Here is a 14,601-nt window from a genome sequence, read left to right as displayed (position 1 = left end):
AAGAACTCGAGAAATTGGTCATCAGAAGAACAAATAATCCAATAAAACAATGGGGGTACAGACCTAAACAGAGAACGCTCAACAGACAAATCTAAAATGGCTGAAAGACACTCAAGGAAATGCTCAACAATCTTAGCCATCAGAGAAATGGAAATCAAAACAACTCTGAGATTCTATCTTACACCTGTAAAAATGGCCAAGATCAAAAACACTGATGACAACTTATGCTGGAACGGATGTGGGGAAAAGGGAACACTCCTGCATTGCTGGTGGGAATGCAAGCTGGTACAGCTCCTTTGGATATCAGTATGGTGATTTTTCAGAAAATTAGGAAACAACCTTCCTCAAGACACGGTAATACCACTTTTGACTATATATCCAAAGGATGCTCAATCGTACCACAAGGACATGTGCTCAACTATGTTCATAGCAGCATTGTTTGTCATAGCCAGAACTTAGAAAGGAAAATGTGGTACATATACACAATGGAGAAAAAAAAATTAAACAGAGGAAAATGACATCTTGAAATTTTTAGGCAAATGTAAGGATCTAGAAAACATATTGAGTGAGGTAACCCAGACCCAGAAAGACAAATATAATATGTACTCACTCATAACTGGTTTTTAGACATAAAGCAAAGAAAAACAAGCCTACAGTTCACAATCCCAGAGAACCTAGACAATAAGGAGGACCCTAAGAGAGACATACATGGATCTAATCTACGTGAGAAGTAGAAAAAGACAAGATCTCCTGAGTAAATTGGAAGCATGGGGATGATGGCAGAGGGTAGAAGGGGAGGTGGGGGGGGGAAGGGAGGGGATATACTAGGTGAATCAGGGGTTGTGCCTTGAGTATGAGACATCCCCCTACAGGTTTATCTGTTTAAATACTTGGTCCAGAGCTGGTGATACTGTTCTGGACAGTTCTGGGACCTTTAAGAAATCTAGCTGGTGGAAGTGAGTGACTTGTGCAGAGAGAGAACCGGAATGGGGGCTACAACCAGGCTCTGCTTGTGGCCCAATTTGCTTCCTACCTGACTGAGATGGGAGCATGCAGCCTCCTGATCCTGCCGCCCGCGCCTTAGGGACTATACCTTCTCAAACTAGGAGCCAAAAGAAACACGCTCTCACTAGTTGCTTTTGTCAGATGTTTGGTTTTGAGCCACGAGAAGTGTAATTAACACCGGAGCCATCTCTGAGCTATAATTAACAAGGGACTTGGTTTATCTGCTGTCATTTCTATAACCTGCTATAATGAATTGTGAATAAAAGCTTTGAAAACTCCTGATTGCACAAATACACACAGGAATGATGTTATTTTTAGAGATCCTGACTGGGCACTGACGACCTCAGATAGATTCCAACTTCATCAAATGGGCCTGTGAAATTTGGTTTAGCTCCTGTGGTGGGCGCGGACACTTGGACACTTGGTTTCAAGCTGGATCTGCTGTCCTGTCAGGGGAGGATGCACACCAGTGGGAAAGGCTTTGAGAATTTGTAGCCCTGCCCCGTTCATAGTTTGTTTCCTGTGCAGGGATAAAGATACAGTGTGCGGGTGAACTTCCTGTTACAGCAGCCAGCTGCCATCCCTCCTCTGCCATCAGGGACCCTCACTCTGGAACCAGAAGCCAAAATGAACTCTTTCTTCTGTAAGTCACTTTTGGTCATGGTGTTTCATCACAGCAAGGAAAGGTAACTGATATAGTTACACTGGGCTTTTTAAGGAAAATAAACCTGGCGGAAACCTTTCTGTTTGAGTTTCATTTCTGTTGCTGTAAAAGTTAGCCAGACAAAAAGTAGCAGAGAAGGGGAAAGGGTTTATTTAGCTTACAGTCTCAAGTTACAATCTATCATTTAAGGGACCATCAAGGCAAGGGACTCAAGTAACACCCAGAGTCAGGAGCAAAGGGAGATTAAGGCTTGCTCTCAGCTAGCTTTCTACTTTCTTATACTGTTCAGAGCCCCCTACCTAGGGAATGGCGCCGCCCACACTGGTCTGTGTCTTCTTCCACCAACTAACCTTCTAGACGACTCTTCACAGACATCCACAGAGAGCACCGTGATCTAGATCATTCCTCATTAAGACTCGGCCGAGGTTACTCAAGATTGAGTCAAGTTGGCAGTTAAGACCAGCCAACAAACTATCCATTTTCGACAGTTATTTTAAATCCTCAGCTCATTTCCCACTGTTTACCTACTATGGGATAGAACCCAAACTCCTGTATGTAGTTTAGGTCATCACTATGAAGAGAACACTTTATGTCATTTACCCTGCCTCTGCCTGCATCCTCATCACACCAAATCTTCTGCATGTGTGGAGGCGTGAGCTTTCTATGGTTTCTATAACAGATTACCAGTTTCAGCAACTTCACACAACACTCATTATCTTATTGTTCTGGGTTTGGAGATTCACCACATGTTCTAGTTCCCTTTCTGTGGTAAAATATTCTGGCCGAAAGCACCATGGGGAGGAAAGGGTTTATTTGGCTCTGACTTCCAGGCCATAAACTATCATAGCACAGGGCAGGAACTCAATCAGAAGCTTGAAGCAGAAACCCTGGGGAATCCTGCTTGTTGGCTTTATGGCTGGCTTACACTCTGACTCATGCTCAGCTGGCTTTTCAAACAGCTCAGGCCCTCCTGGCTGAGGAATAGTGCCTCCTGCAGTGGACTGGGCCCTCCTATCAAGTAGTAATAAAAAAAAATGTCCAATTTAACCACACCAATATAGAGTTAGAATTGGCATTTGGAACAGAAGGTGTGAAACTTCCCAATACATTTTACACTTTGGGTATAGAATGTATTTTATGGACTTATGGTTAACTTGGGTGTTTGATTTTTTAATTTGCAAGGCTTTCTTAATAACAAAACATATATAATAATAATAATAATAATAATAATAATAATAATAATAATAGGACAGTGCCCCACAGACATGCCCACAGGCCAATCTGATCTGGGCAGCTCTTTAACTTGCTCTCCTCTCTTAGGTTGTGTATGCTGACAATGACGCCAATCAGCACACTGTACCTTGATGGTCTAAGTTCAAGGCTCTGGTAAAGGAAGTACCTGGATCCTTGCTTTTGCAGCTGCCCACACTCTCTTGTGAGGCCTTTCATCCTCAAAGCCTGCAGCAGCCAAAGGAATCTTTCTCAAGACTCCACTGCGTTCCTCCTTAGCCTGGGCAAGCCCTGTGATGACACGGGGCCCATGTGGACAGGTATGGCATTGTCTTCCCATCTGAAGGCTCTTTCTCCATCATCCAGAAAGTCACTTCATAGTCAGGCATGGAGGCATTTTTCCTGCCCACCATAGTAAGTTCCTTCTGGATAGAGAACTCATTTCTCTGCTTCAAAGGCTCTGAACCTACTCTCAGTATTCCCTGAGAGGCTATGCAAAATCACCACTTCCTCCTCCAGACCCAAGGAGGTCAGTTTCCCCTGCTTCCTCAGGCCCACACACAACACGTATTTTGTACTCTAAGTGATTTATCTTCAGGAATATCACTCCAACTAGACGGTGAGTCACGATGTCTTACTCATCCTTGCAGCTTCGGAAGCCTAACTGTAAAAGTTTGTGGGAAAGAGAATTTAATGTGCTATTTTAATGCAGGAAGAGACCTCAGGTGGGGAGGCAGGGGCAAGACCAATCCATTACAGAGCCTCTGTTTGGAGCCTAACTGCTAAATGACGTTGTCAGCCTTTAATTAATTATGAGCACATAACCAACCAACCAACCCCTATTCTTTTAACCATTCCAGGGAGGGACCACAGCAAATTCAAAACCAACCTTGGCACTTTAATGCTGAGGCTGATTTTTAACTATAACGTGATTGGCCACAGAAACTGTGTAAGTGTTCTCCGGGTTTGGCTAGAAAAGACAACTTGTACCCCAAGCGCTAGGATAGATTCTAGGTTGGGCTAGTGCTACTATCCACAAGTTTCCTGCATTCATTCAGACATGCTAGCCTAGCAAAGCCAGCTGGGTTGGTTAGAGATTGAAAGCAATTTGGTCACAACAGGAGTCTCTTGGTATTTAAGTGTTCAAAAGTTCTTGAAAAACAGCTATTGAAAGTACAAACTAAGCAGTAGCTGATTGCTTAAAGAGCTTTAGACATCTTAACTGTAAGCCAAAGTGTGTGTGTGTGTGTGTGTGTGTGTGTGTGTGTGGGTTGAATAAATTAAGGTCACATGAATGTGGGGAGATCTACTTTTAAAGCCAACATTCTGTTACGTGTATATATTAGTGTCGCTAGCAAAATAATCGGGCACAGAAACACAAACACTTCTAAAACCTAGACGTTCTGAACCTGAGTGTCAAGGACCTAAGGCTAAGCAGGAAGGAGAGATTATCCTGTTTTTGTCTCTTGAATACAAAGCCCCCTTTGTTGTTATTCATCATTAGTAATAATAAAACACTTTCCAACCTAATTCCTTTTGTTTTGTTAATGTTAAGATTGTGAGAACCCAGTTTGTGAAGTTCAGGGCCCTGGGATAAACCAGCCTTTGGTTACATTTCACTGTGTTTCCCAGCACTGAAAATACTTGGTAATTTTAGAACCACCTGGCGGCCCATTAATCTATATGAAACTCCAGAGTCATATAAGGTAAGCAGAGGCTCAGCCCCCTGTTATGATCCAGGAAAGCAAGGTGAAGGAGACAGTCTACCTATTTCCATCTTCACGGCAAGAGGTGTAGCTACATGAGGCAATCATGGCAGATTTCAAACGTGATGCATTGCATACAACCAGGAAGTATAAACCATGCGCTGGGTTCCTCAAACTTGTACATATTTTAATACATGTATAGGTAGCTGTAGGGGTAAACAGTAAAGTTGCAGAGGGAGTACAGATGGCATTTTGTGTATTAGCCCAATGTCTGCAAGCTACCTTGCTCTAATTTAGTCTCTCCTAAAATAATTCCTTTTCCCCTCTTGCATATTTCATCCTGAACATTTCACTATGCTGAGTATAGTAGCAACTTAAAAAAAAAAAGTGTTTCATCTAGAAAAGAAGTGAGAAAACTTAAAAACCACTGCGTTTCTGCAGGGCTGTTTCCAAGTTTTTAACATAAAGCCAGAGTAAAATAAAGATCTCTGCAGTAACCAAACTTTGAACAAGTGTCGTTCAAAACAATCACAACGGAACCAAAATATTTTCTGCAGTGTGAGCAGCTAAAAGCACCTGCAAAACGTTTTCTTTTCTTTTTTTTTCTAGTTTGCTTATAAACCTGGGAATTTGCAATCACAGGCCACTTTAGAGAGGGAGACAAGCAACGCTCAAGTTTAAAATGAATTGACTCTACATTTACTCTTCTTAGCCAAAGAAGCACGTTTCCCCATTCCCGGCCACGAGGCAATTCCGTGTCAACTTGCTACGGTGTCAAATGCGACAAACTCCAAGAGCTCCAGTGAGGAGGAGGCGGCTCTAAGCACCCGCTGCTTCCCAGACTCCTGCAGCATCAGGACGCGGCGCCCTCGGGGCTCCCCACGCCGCCTTCTGGGCAAAGGCCAGTACACCCCCTTCTCTGTCTGGGGAAACTGAGGCACCGTGACGCGAACGATCCAAAGCTCGGCGAAGGAGTCCTCCTCCTCCAGGGAGATCCGTGAGGCTCTGGGTCAGTACGCTGTAGACAGCTCGCTCCTGGCCCTTAGAAGGTTGTGGCACCAGCCTGGAACTCGGCTGTCCCCAACCCACCAGTCCCCGCCCTGCACGTATTTCCAGCATCCTGCCACCAGACGCGAGCTGAGACCGCAGGGCACCTCCAGGCGTAGCCTCCGCCAGCCCAGGCATCCGAAAGTTGCGCAGCTCGGGTGACCGCTGACCACCAACCCGGCGCGGGGCTCCTTCCTACCGTACCTCACCACCCAGGCTCGCCCGCCCGGTGCCCTCACTGACCTGACACCGCTGCGCCACCCCGGTGGTCGCCGTGCGCCGCTCGCCATGGCCACCCGGATAGGTCTGCAGCACCCAGCGCGTACCGACCTCCTCCGCCCGCGCTGCTTCTGGATGCGGGCTGCAAGCCCCGCCGCCGGGAGTCGGAGCTTTCCACCTACGGGCGCCGGAGCCGGCAAGAGCCGAGCATGCCCAGTGCGGCTCCCGGCGACGCCGAGGCGGGGTGCGCGCTGCAGAACCGGGTTTTCGCGGCTGCCGAGGGCGGAGGCGGGTCGCTGCGGGCCGTGGGCTCCACCCACCAGGGGCGGTCTCTGTAGTCCGCGGGGTAGCGCCGCGCTCGGCGAGCTCCGCCTCTGGGCGGGACCGCGCGGCCACCAGCCTTGCTCGTGCTAGCCGAGGTGACTAACCCGAGCTCTTCCACCAGACGGTGCGGTGCTGCGGCGGCGTGACTGGTAATTGTAGGGGGCAGGGCGCTGCAGGCGCTGTCACGGCAACTTTCCTGAGCGGCGCGTCGCAGTGGCGTCCGAGGACACGCAGGAGCGGGCGTCTTCGAACACCATCCTGGAGGCCACCCGCAACCAGCCCACCCTCCAATTAACCTACCCAGTCGCCAGCTGAAGTGTCCGGGGGGCCCTTCCCAGAGGCTGCTCTGCCACACCTAAAGCACAGCGGACGCCTGGAAGCGACGGGGTGGGGAGTGGTGGATAAGACACAGCGAGGTGTTTTCAGGCGGCTTCTGGGCGGTGGGGTTCCAGGGGCACGGGGGGGGGGGAGATTTATAAAACTGCCCCTTAAGTTTATTTGCAGTTTCGACATTCTCTCTAACGAGGAGTTAAGTTGCTGTTTTGGTGGGGAAAATAAGTACTCTAAAAATGTTTTTAACACCTACATAAGTTTTTTATGCATAACCCTGCAGTATTATTTTCTATGCACAATCCTGCAATGCTAGTGCATCCCTTCCCCCCACAAAACACTCCCGCCCCATTTCTTTTAGAGAGCTTGTCAGTTTCTGGGGCAGTGACCAGGTTCCTCTTGGGCTTTTCTTTGCTGCCCCCATCTGGCCACGCCCCACACCAGTTTTTTTTTAATAGTAATAATTCTGATTACACCCCCCCCCTACATCCCCTCCCACCCCGTTGGTCATAGGTTGCTGAGAAAACACGGAAAGGTGGATTGCACAAATTAACACTCCTAAGTGGCTCCAGCTGTCAGACCCGGCGTGTTTCACTCTGAGTCAGGGACAGCTGTCAAAAAGACAGGAGACTGTTTAAGCGCCCCCAGACCGCCTCCTTCTCTGTGACTGGCAAACCCAGAGGCAAAATATTGTCTGTGACCCCCAAGCTCCGAGGTCGGACCTGCAGAAGTGGCTCCGGACCCGACTGAGCATGCTCCGGACAGTGCCAAGTCTGCCACACGTGGCTGCCTCTGGCATCTGGCTGCCCGAGGTTGAGGAGCATCACGATACCAGGGCTCATTAGCCCCAAGGGAGATGGATTTATAGAGAGCAAGCAATAGCATGGACAGGTGGACAGAACACCGGGTGCTGAGGGTTTTGCGGGCTGATGGATGAGTGGGCTCCGGTTCCTAAGCGCATCAAAATCCAGTCCTTTCCCTAAAAGCTTGAGAATAGAAATCATACTTTAACGTTAGTTTCCATAGCATCTCGAACAATAGCACACCTTAGCTGAAAGAACCTTTCTGCCTCTTTCCAAAAACCACATCTTTTCAAGGTATTCAATAAGCATTCTCTATGATAGCAGGAATCCGTCTTCCATTGTTCAGTTAAGTCGTAGTACAGTCTTGTAAAGTATCTTTGTATTCACTTCGACTCTATTCCTTTTGCTTCCCACTCTTTTTTTTTTTAATGCCACAGAACCTGCAGGATACTCCTGTTCTATCTTGGAAATACTTGCAAGCGCATAGAGCTTGTGAGGGGGCGGGGGAGGGGGCGGTTGGGGAGGGTTTAAATCCTCAGGAAGACTGAAGTGAAAAACTAAAGGATACAGGGGGAAAAGTATGGATTTGAGATGAATAAACTCAGGGAGGTGTGAGAGGGAGGAGAACAAAGCAAGAGGGAGAAAGGGAGGAAGTGGTGAGAGAGGGGGAAGGGGAAGGGAGAAGAAGGGAAAAAGGGAGAGAGTAGGGAAAATTGCCTCTCACTGAGTTATTAAGGTGAGTAGCCCAGTGAGGTTTGTTAAGATCCCAGGAAATAGCCCGATTTACCTGTCAGATATCAAGCATTCAAGAGTGAGTTCAGACTGGGCACACTCTGGTCTTCCTGCAATGATTTCCTCTTGGATACTTTGTTTGGGCCTTCCTGCAATGACTTCCTCTTGGATACTTTGTTTGGGCCTTGCATGTTGTCTCCACGTGGATATCCATTTTAGGGTTTCTGTTGCTACTCTTATAAAGGAAAACATATACTTGGGGCTGACTTACATTCAGAGGTTTAGTCCATTATCATCATGGCAGGAAGCATGGCAGCATGCAGGCAGACATGGTGCTGGAGAAGTAGCCGGGAGTTCTACATTTGGATCTGAAGACAACAGGAAGAGAGTGTGAGCCATTTGTCATGTCCTAGCTTAAGCTTCTGAGACCTCAAAGCCCACCCCCAGTGACACACTTCCTCCAGTAAGGCCACACTATCTCCTAATAGTGTCACTCCCTATGAGCCCACAGGGCTCCTTTACTTCCAAACTACCACAACATCTGACCTTGAATATTTTTTTCTTTAATTGTCTTCACCTTCGCTGTAGGGAATTTGATAGCAAGGGCTGCACCTTTGCTCAACCACCTTTGTTTTCAGTAACAACGGAAGTTTACCTGGTAGATGAGAGATAGACGTATGGATTAATATTAAGTCGAACATTTATTTCTTAAAAAGTTCTTGAAGTGTTTACACAGATTGCAAGTAACATGCCAGAGCAAAGTCTCACCCAATGCAATCGGAGTAATCTAAGTGAGGTCTCAGGTTTGACCTCTTTACACCCAGTGCATTTTCTTCGCCAGCCGAAGTCAGGAGTGTTTTGTGAGCCATCTGGTGTACTTATTTCATTGGCATGAAATAGCACAGCACTACTAATTAACCCACAAATCTCCTTGTTTTCCCTTACCCTGCTTTCTTCTGGCAGTGTAATTATAACCTTCTAATTGTTTGAAGGTCATTACTCTACGCCTTAGAACAGTTTTTTTTTCTTCCTGTTTAAGGCTTGGTGTCTCAGAAAAGCAAACTAACCACTTGGGAATTAATATGATTTTAATACTTCTCTCAATTCTCATTGTCCAATGATACCTAGAACTAAACCCTGAAGTGGGGGCAGTCAGCTGCTTCAGAATCACCTGGGGATGATGACTGAGCTGGTTAGTTTTTGTTACAGACTAGAGTCACCTGGGAAGAGCGACCCTCAGCTGAAGAACTGCCACCATCAGATTGACTTGTAGGTTATCTGGGGGGTATTTTCTTGGCGTGGGAGTGTGCCTGGCCCACTGTAGGCAGTGCTAACCCTTCGAAGGTGGTCCTGGGTTGTGCAAGGAAGCAAGCTGAATACTGCAGGATGCTCCCCTCTCAACCCTGGAAGGACCTAATGTGGATTTTCCCGGAGTCTGACCGCCGTTGGGATGTGAGTAACACGTATAGGGCCCTTGCCACTTGGGCTGGAGGGGCGGGGTTGGTTGCTTGGGAGTTGCTAGGAGACCCTGACCTCCCAGCTGTGTGGGACAAGTTGAAGAATTTATGAAGGCTTGGGAAGAATCCTTTCAGAATGTGTCCAGATGAGCGATTGGATGGCCTATAAGGGGGGCGGTGGGCAGGAGTTCATTAGGGATGGGGAAAGTGAGGGAGGTAGTCCTGGGGATAGAAAGGGTGTTCTGAACATCAACTCAAAGGGAGAAAGGCTGCTGGGCTGGTGGAGCAGTGTAAAAGGAAGCTCGAGGGAGGAATTTAATCCAGTCAAAGTCCAGAGTGAGTTCTGTTAGATTTCTGAGTTCTGTTAGATTTCCTTTAGGATTCTATCGGTGATTCTCCTTTGCCAGAGGACTGTAGATGATGGGAATATGAGCATGTCAGGGTATCTGTAGGGCTTCGGCTAAACCCTGGGTGACATGAGGGGTGGATTCTCCACAGTTATCTGACCAGAGGGAAGCAGGCAGTCCAATGCAAGAGACTGTTAGAGAACAGAAAAGGGGTGAAGGCTAATGCCTTCTTGTTTGTGGTTGGATAGGCCTCATCTCAATGACAGAATGTATCAACATAGACTAAAAGATACTTGAAGCATTTTACAGAGGGCATATGGGTAAAGTCAGTCTGCCAGGCATAGCCAGGAAGCAGTTCCCAGGCCTGGTGAATGGGAAAGGTGGCGGTGAATAGTGGAAGCGGTGTTTTTGCTTTAGTTTGCTGACATGTGTGGTAGGTTTGGGTTCGGTTGTGTAGACAGTCTTAGCTGCTGGGATGTGAATCAGGTAGGTTTGGAGAAAGGACAGAAAGGATCTAGAGTTAGTGTGAAGTATTTGATGTAAGTAGCAAATAAAGTCCTGTGTTGACGGGTGGTTCGGAATGTTTTACCCTGGTCATGTAGTAAGATAGTCTGGCGGGAAGAGGGGTAAGTTGTAGGGATGAAGGCCAGCTTGACGGACTGCGTGTTGGTACAATGACTGACTCTATTGATTATGGAGGGGTTAATGTGATGTGCCTTGCAGTGAGCCAGGCCAGTCTGAGTGGGTTAAAGAGAGGCCTTGAGGAGGTTATGGAAGTATGAAAAGTTAGTAATTGGGTTGCCTTCGTGTTTAGCAATCCTGGTTCCTTCCAGGTAGCTGAGTGTGTTAGCAAGGCACGGAAAGTGTGTTTGGAGTCTGTATACACTGGTAGATACACTTGTAATGATGTACTGTCAGCCATTTGTAAGGCTCTGATGAGGGCTATTTATTCTGCCTGTGTCAGGGTAAGGGGATTACCTAAACAATGGCATCATCGGAGACCACTGAGTATCCTGCAATGTGGTGGCTATCTGACAGGAACGAGCTGCCATCGGTATAAAAGTTGTAGGCAGAAGTAGCTAGGGGATCTTCTTGTATGTGAGAGGATTGGGGGGGGGAGGGAGAGAGCGCGCGCACGAGAAAGAGATTGATTGTGACAGAGGATCCCAGAGTTAATTCGTTAGATTCAGACATGAGCAAGGCCCTAGGCTTCTGAAGAATAATTGGTGTGTATTGTGTGTATTTGGTCAAGTCTATAGCAGGGCCTGTGCCTTATCAGTCCTTGGCTTCCAGGTCCAGTAGGTCCAAGGGAGGTACCAGGAGGTTGGATGACACTGAGGAAGTTGTGCCCTAGGGGAAGTCTGATGCCCTGTGCCCCTCCTGGTGACATTTAGGGCACATCCAGGTAGGTCTGCGAGGATTTGGGCAGGCAATGGCATAGTGACCTTTCTTGCCACACTTGAAGCAAGGATCCAGTGTCTCCTTCCGACCTGACAGCCCCTTTCTTTGAAGTGCTCCAGCATGAGGAGTCTGTTGAAAGGCCTTAGCCAAGAGCTGGTACCTGCATTTTTGTTTACACTCATGACCGTTATGAAAGACCTTGAATGTCATGGCTGGAACCTCAGCCCTTATATTTGGGGAGGACTGGGCAAAAAAGTAGGTCATCAGTGGCCACATAGAGTCCCTGGGTCCAGGTTTGTATGTGGGAGCAGGGTCATGTAAGGAGTTGAAGAACTGAGAGGGATTTTCAGCTTGTCCTGAATTACTGCTAGGATTTTTCAAAGTTAATTGGTTTATTGGCCAATCTCCTCAACCAGAGAGGAGACAAGCCATGAAATGGTCTCTGGCTGGACAATTACTATCTATTATTGCAGTTCTGGTTAGAATCTATGTCGGGGACTTTCGCAGATCTGGAGGGGTGGGTTTGACATGCTTGATGTATGTGATCTGCATGTTCCCAGACTTTCTCCCAGACACATCTGCGATCCTCAGGAGGAGGTTACAAGAAAGGATCATATAGAGATCATAGAAGGTGAAGTTGTGGGCTAGGTTAGGTATTGGAATTGTTTGATGAAGGTGGTGAGGTCTGTGGTAAAGGAACCTAGATGTTTTTCAGCACTGAGAGCGAAGGGAACATAGTCGTGAGTAGGGCCATCCACACCCACTAAGGGCGGGGTGGCACGGGGGCTGAGGGCAATTTATCCTGGGAGTGAGAGAGGGGAGGACTGTAAGGAGGGGCTGGCACAGATTCTGAGGAGAGCCAGATTGAGGAAGGGTGGAAGAAAGCAAGGGAGTGAGGATTTAAGGGTTTGGAGGCCACCCTTTCTGTTCGGGCAAGGACCAGGCAGATGGAAAAGAGGGAGAGTGGTGGTTCTCACTCATGTATAAAAGGAAAAAAGTAACAGGCATGTGGTTTTTATTGCCTTGCAACATAGCAAATAAACTTGTTTTCCTTAAACATAAAAATGTAAAAAGAAAAACAGGAAAAAACAAAGAAAAAAACAAAAGAAAAGAAAAACAAAATAAAAAGCTATTCGTATAAAACTTTAAGTAGCTTCTATTTGCGTTTTCTCTAGTAGGTTCCTATGGATGAGCAGACTATCAGTTTATTTTTAAAAGGTGTTATGCATGTTTGTAATCATTCAACAGCCCGCACTATAACAGAGAAGGCTGGGGAATGGGGAAGATTGGCCTACATAACGAGCTAGCTTGTTTTAGTCCTAGTTAAACCAGACGGGGATTTCGCTTGGTGCCTGATGAAGGGCAGATGCCATTTTCCAACACCAGCTTTCTTAAATTCTGCCTCCTTCTTTGGAGACTCAAGAGGGCAGTAGATGTTGTGACTCCACATTCTTCCACATTCCACTGGAAGAGACCAGTGAGAAGGTGTAATCTCACGGCAGGCTTTTCTTTGTTCCTGTGAGGTGGAAACAGCACACTTGGGACAGTGGGGTGTGTGGTGTGTGGAGGGAGGGAAAGGAAGCGAAGGCTTCTCTCTGCAGTCCTGGTAGCTGAGGCTAACAGAGTCACTTGAAAAGTCTGTGTCAGTATTAGGAAAATATGCTCTTCCTCTTAGTGGGTTGAGCCTGTGCATCGAGGTTGGTCCCTTGGAGGCATTTGAGCATGTGTGTGGTCTAACCAGTTATCCAGCTGGAAAAATCCAGATATCAAATGCCAATGCCTGAAACTCATAGGAGGCAGAGGGCCCAGCGGAAGCCACACCCTTCTGGACCTCCTTCCACACTCTGCTAAGTCTTTTCCTCCTGGAAAGTTTGCCAACTGCTGACAGCAATGGCCATGGCAACTGAGTACTTCCCATCCATCTTATCGTGGCTTCATTCACTTGGGGTGAAAATTATTGGCAGAAAAAGGTATGCACTCAGGATTCTGCCTCCAGTCTAGGACAAGTTTTCCGAAAACTGTGGATGTGTTGCATGGGATGGCTAGAAGCCACTAGGGAGATGGTTGAGCTCTTAATGGGACCCGTTGGGAAAGATTTTGACTTTGCAGGCGCTTCACACTTGAATTCTGGAAAAGTCTTGTCTACACTTGGGAGTTTTGTCTTTCTGGCTTGTAATGTTCTCTGGAAGGAGGGAAAGGCAAACATCCCTATATAGGGAAGTGGAAATTGAAGTCGGGTTACTCACATAATCAAACAAAAGATGCAAACGAGACAGTAGGTTGTCCACGAGAGTGGCCCGCTAGGTGAATTCTTTGTCATCAGACTTGGCAGGACGGTCACATCATTCATGCCAGAATACCACTCAGAACAGAGGGGCCTTCATGCCCAGAGCTCTGGCCTCTTTGTGGAGACCTCTGCAGAGGCAACTATGACTTTGTGCCTACTTAGGAAGAAATCCAAAAGCAAACGTGGCAGTTCACACCATTCTTTTCTTTGTGTGTGTGTGTGTGGAGATTTTCATGTCTTCCTCTTTGTTGTAGTTGTTTATTAAAAACAAGAGGAATGGAAAGGGAATTCTATATTTCAATCTTTTGAGAAAAGACATGACACCACATTCTTAGTGTGGAAGCAATCCCATGGGGCAAAAGCTAAAAAAGTCAAGCTATGTTAGAGAGAGAAGAAGCCCGGAGTGTAAGGGCCTTTGGGAATCCCAGGGGCTTGCAGAGGTAAGGATGGGAGATGTGCACAGAGCTGGAGAGAGCTAGCTCTCATTTGCTGGGCTTGAAGAACACGAGGTGAGTAAGTGGATATCTCCTGCTAGCTGAGAGATGGACAGAGCCAGAGGTAGCCAGCCCTTGCCTGGATTTTACGGTGGGACCTCCATTGGGGAGTGCCGAGGCCCAGGGCATCCATTGGTTGTCAGAATGGGAAAGAGGATTTGACACTTAATTTACTTTGGATAATGTCACTCTTCTAACTTGACCTAACACTGGAAATGGAGTTTCTCAGCACATAGAGACAACTGTTCCTTCTCACAGCACAACACAGAGTCCAACTTTCAGGATGGGGCCCAATTTCTCTCCTACTTGTAGTTACAAGACTGGTTGGCTTCAATGATTTTCTGACATGTCTGCTTATGAATAGCAGATTTTTTTTCTGAATCTAGGGATCATGTGGGGATTGTGTTATAACTGCAATTATTGGGCTGAGGCCCACAAGTGATTTTCCAGATAGATATCAAATTCAGTTTCTTCATAGGCTTATTTTTGATTTAATCTCACACAGTTTCTGGCACAACGTGGATTGCAGTAAATTGCATTGAAATGGAAATTTGT

At 46.9% G+C, this 14,601-nt stretch overlaps 1 protein-coding gene across 2 annotated transcripts in view; it reads right to left on the bottom strand.

The window, feature by feature from the left end:
• Mfap3l (microfibril associated protein 3 like) overlaps positions 1-6,129 on the bottom strand; it is a 44,740-nt gene extending 38,611 nt beyond the window's left edge. For both annotated transcript variants that reach the window (XM_005368095.3, XM_013354101.2), the window contains exon 1: positions 5,896-6,129. The gene's annotated coding sequence lies outside the window, so the exon portion shown is untranslated. The remainder of the gene's footprint in view (positions 1-5,895) is intronic.
• Between the last annotated feature and the right edge of the window lie 8,472 nt (positions 6,130-14,601).

The sequence above is a fragment of the Microtus ochrogaster genome, unplaced genomic scaffold (assembly GCF_000317375.1).
Source record: "Microtus ochrogaster isolate Prairie Vole_2 unplaced genomic scaffold, MicOch1.0 UNK28, whole genome shotgun sequence".
Classification (NCBI taxonomy): domain Eukaryota; kingdom Metazoa; phylum Chordata; class Mammalia; order Rodentia; family Cricetidae; genus Microtus; species Microtus ochrogaster.
This window is presented reverse-complemented; position numbering and strand designations above follow the sequence as displayed.